This window comes from Sinocyclocheilus anshuiensis, unplaced genomic scaffold, assembly GCF_001515605.1.
Source record: "Sinocyclocheilus anshuiensis isolate Anshui unplaced genomic scaffold, SAMN03320099.WGS_v1.1 scaffold1082, whole genome shotgun sequence".
In the NCBI taxonomy this organism is placed as follows: domain Eukaryota; kingdom Metazoa; phylum Chordata; class Actinopteri; order Cypriniformes; family Cyprinidae; genus Sinocyclocheilus; species Sinocyclocheilus anshuiensis.
The window spans coordinates 101,664-106,299 of NW_015542379.1; positions in this window are offsets into that span (position 1 = coordinate 101,664).

A 4,636-nucleotide genomic window follows, 5' to 3' on the forward strand; every position below is an offset into this window, starting at 1 on the left:
GTGTGTGTGTGTGTGTGTGTGTGTGTGAGAGAGAGTGTGTGTTAGTGAGTGAGTGAGTGTGTGTGTATGAGTGTGTGAGGGTGAGTGAGTGGGTGAGTGAGTGTGTGTGTGAGTGAGTGTGTGAGTGAGTGTGTGAGTGAGTGAGTGTGTGAGTGAGTGAGTGTGTGAGTGAGTGAGTGTGTGAGTGAGTGAGTGTGTGAGTGAGTGAGTGTGTGAGTGAGTGAGTGTGTGAGTGAGTGAGTGTGTGAGTGAGTGAGTGTGTGAGTGAGTGAGTGTGTGAGTGAGTGAGTGTGTGAGTGAGTGAGTGTGTGAGTGAGTGAGTGTGTGAGTGAGTGAGTGTGTGAGTGAGTGAGTGTGTGAGTGAGTGAGTGTGTGAGTGAGTGAGTGTGTGAGTGAGTGAGTGTGTGAGTGAGTGAGTGTGTGAGTGAGTGAGTGTGTGAGTGAGTGAGTGTGTGAGTGAGTGAGTGTGTGAGTGAGTGAGTGTGTGAGTGAGTGAGTGTGTGAGTGAGTGAGTGTGTGAGTGAGTGAGTGTGTGAGTGAGTGAGTGTGTGAGTGAGTGAGTGTGTGAGTGAGTGAGTGTGTGAGTGAGTGAGTGTGTGAGTGAGTGAGTGTGTGAGTGAGTGAGTGTGTGAGTGAGTGAGTGTGTGAGTGAGTGAGTGTGTGAGTGAGTGAGTGTGTGAGTGAGTGAGTGTGTGAGTGAGTGAGTGTGTGAGTGAGTGAGTGTGTGAGTGAGTGAGTGTGTGAGTGAGTGAGTGTGTGAGTGAGTGAGTGTGTGAGTGAGTGAGTGTGTGAGTGAGTGTGTGTGAGTGAGTGTGTGTGTGAGTGAGTGACTGTGTGTGTGTGTGTGAGAGAGTGTGTAAGCAGCGAGAGATTATTCTCCATCTGAACTCCTGTAAAGAGCTGCAGCTCCACTGAGAGCACAGCCAGGAGAAAGCAAAACTAACATCCACAGATAACCAGCAACTCTTCTATTCTCAGTTTGTGTCTGTAGCCCAGTTTTTCACCTTTAAGGAAAGCATTCGGCTTCTCTCAATTCACAAAATGAATTAGATAATCAGCTGAAAGCCTGCAGCTGTGGACACATTCAGTAAGCAGCATCTAACAGATCGAGCAGAGGAAGGCCTGATGTAAGGCAGCTCTGAGTCTCAGAGTCTCTGCTCAGACAAGCCCGGCGGCAGGAATGACAACAATGACTGGAATCTGAGGGTTTTCCCAGAATGCATCATCGCCAGACTCTGGACAAACCACACCTTAGCATGAATTATTGAAACGGGGCTGTTTTCATGACGCCATGAAACACAAACCACGTCATTTACTAAATGAGTGTGCATAACACAGTTACACATAAAAACAGGTTTCGATTATCAATGCAAAAGCAAATGTGTCATGTGACTTTATTACGATACCAAAGCTGCTGTCATGAGACCAATCACTGTCTGCTTGTTTGTAAATTAGTGTCATGCCAGCTACCACAGCCACACTCATGGCAAGAAAACAAGTGAAAAATAGAAAAAATAAATAGATAAACTATATATAAACAACAAATACAATTTACAAAAGGGTTTTTAAATGTATCTTTGATTTAAAAAAAAAAAAAAAAAAGGAAAAAATCCTTATCTAAATCTGATCTCCCTTCATTTAAAAAAATCATTTTACATTTTACAAATTTACCTTTTACATTTTACCAAATCAGTTGAAAAGTAAAGAGCCCTTAAACAGTTAAAACAAATAACAGTCCATATTTACAGATATTGGACAAACTAAAACTAAAAACCATAAAAAACACACATTACTTGAAATAACGTTTTTTTTTTATTATTAAATTGTTTATTCTGTATTAGAATTTCTCATTTTCATTTACTTTAACTTGATGTACTAAAACAACTAAAAATAAGACTGAAATAAAAATGGAAAAAAGGCAAAAAAAAAAACTAAAACCTTAACTAAAATGTATATGAAAATGGAAAATAGACCTATTGGTTACTGTTGATAAAGCGCTAATTGTCGGAGATTTTAACATTCACGTTGATAATACAAATGATGAATTAGGACTTGCGTTTACTGACCTAATAAACTCTTTTGGAGTCAAGCAAAACGTCACCGGGCCCACTCATCGTTTTAATCACATGCTAGATTTAATTATATCGCATGGAATTGATCTTACTGATATAGATATCGTACCTTTTGCAACGATTTGTATTGTGAAAAGCGCTATACAAATAAACTTGGGGAAAAAAAACGAAATTATCCATTGAAAATTTTACTTAAAAAAAACTATAATAGTATCTCAGTGATACTAAAATAAATGGCATAAAGAGCAATATTCAATCATTAACAAAAACATGAGTTAGTCTGGAGTCATGACACCAATAACCAAAGTATTTAAAGTGACAGTTCACCCAAAAATTTAAATTCCGTCATCAGCAGTTTCTGGTCCCCACTGACCTCCATAGCATTTTTTCCTCATACTATGGAAGTCAATGGCTACCAGCAAGTGTTTTGTTTCCGTCATTCTTCAACAGAACAAAGAAACTCATACAGGTTTGGAACAACAAGAGGGTGAGTAAATTATGACAGAATTTTTATTTTTTGGGCGTACTGTCCCTTTAAGGTGGCGAACGGGCACAAGCCTCAAAATCAGAGCTAGATAATGAGAATGCTGCGGGAAAGAGACATGCATGCAGAAACACCACCCACACATGCTCAAGCGCTTCCTCTAACGCCCAAAAAAACGCTCTTGCAACAGCCAACCTGTACATCTGACACAGAAGAGTTCAATCGGAGTGCAAAATGTGCATGTTTGTGTAAGTGCACTGCATGGTGTGATGAAGAATCAATAGAAGGCACTGCAGTCTCAGCGCCTAATCAGGGTCCTACCCTGATCTTAATCGCCTTAAAACATACAGGCTTCAGATCACGTGACACCAGCAAACATATGACTGCAGAGTCACCACGGATCAGGTGACCAGCACTTCCTGTTAGTCAAAAAACAAAACAAAACATAGTGGCGAACTGTCCTCGACAGAAGTGAAACTTTCACAATCAAGAAAAAGGAGAAAATCATCTACTACTTCCCCTTTGAAAGGAGCTTTAAAGATGATGACAGCATGTTTTCAATAAAGTTATTAAAGTTGGGACCGTCTATGGCAATCAAAGGGACAGAGTTCATTCAAAAATTATCATTCTTGTCATCATTTACGCACTCTCAAGTTGTTCCAAACCTGTATGAATTTCTATATTCTGTTGAACACAAAAGATGATATTTTGACTAATATGGCTGAGCAAATAGCTGACGGTAGCCATTGACTTCCATAGGATGGAAAAAATATATACTGTAAGTTAATGGCTACCATCTACGGTTTGCTCAGCCATATTAATCAAAATATCATCTTTTGTGTTCAACAGAAGAGAGAAACTCGCAGGTTTGAAACAACTCGAGGGAGAGTAAAGGATGAGAATTTAAATTTTTGGGTGAACTGTCCCTTTAAATTTGTTGACAGTGCATTGAGTTCTCAATAATATATAAATTAAAGGGACAATTTGCTGTCATTTACACTCAACCTAATCTCTTTCTAAACCTGTACGAGTCTGTATGATCATTTCTGCATGAACTCTGATTTTAATAGTGCAAACAAGCGTGTTAAAAGAGGCTGATGGCAAGTTCATACAGTCAAGTGAACGCAGCACAAGCGCAGCACACTGACCAACAAAAAGCGCTGAAGCATCACAAATCAAGCACTTTTCAAATGCAAAGTGGCAAAAACATCTAAAAATATCAAACTCCTCAATTACCTACAATTCCTGCGGTTTGAATGAAAAACGCAGTATTACCCTCAAAACCGTACATTATGCCATTTGGGAAGTACAGGAACACTTCACATGCGTGTAATTACGCGCAGGGGCCAACGCCTGATTTTAAACACAGCCAAAACAGCATGTGCTATTTCTAAACCTTGAGCAAACATCTGTTTTACAAGAAGCTGCTGCATGTGTCTTTAAGTCATCTCCAGTTTAGCATTTATACAGCGCAGAACGTATAACACGAGGCCTACTATAACGCCATCCGAACACTACACCTCGGTGTTTACAGTATCATCAACGGGGTCCGTCCCGTCAATCAGAATAACTTAAATTACACAATCACCAGCTGGTGACGAGAAAGACGGAGCTACTTTGGGATCAAATTACACAGGCTTATCAAATGAAAAGAGGGCAAACAAACACTGCGCATGATGTTTTTTTTAAAAATGCATGTATTAAAAGTCTCGTTAAAACAATCAGACAGCTGTTAAAACACTAGTCTGAAATTAAACGTACAGTCGGATTAGAATTTCAATGGTACATCACATTTGTTAAAAAGAAAGTAAGAAAAGATCTGATTTCAAACAGACAGTGGTTTGTGGTTTGAGTCTGGGGGCTTCAGTACCTGTGTATTGGAGAAAAAAAGCCACAAAGATTTTCACTCGAAACAAAACAAAGACAACTGACGCTCCGTTGACAATAGGCCTTTGAAACGTCATTAACCCCCGAAACCATTAGCAAGCGTAACAGTTAAGTACGGTGTGGATTGCCATGAACCGGGACTCCTTGCAGGTTGGCACTAAACTCTTGAACAGCTTTTGGAAGGCACTCGACG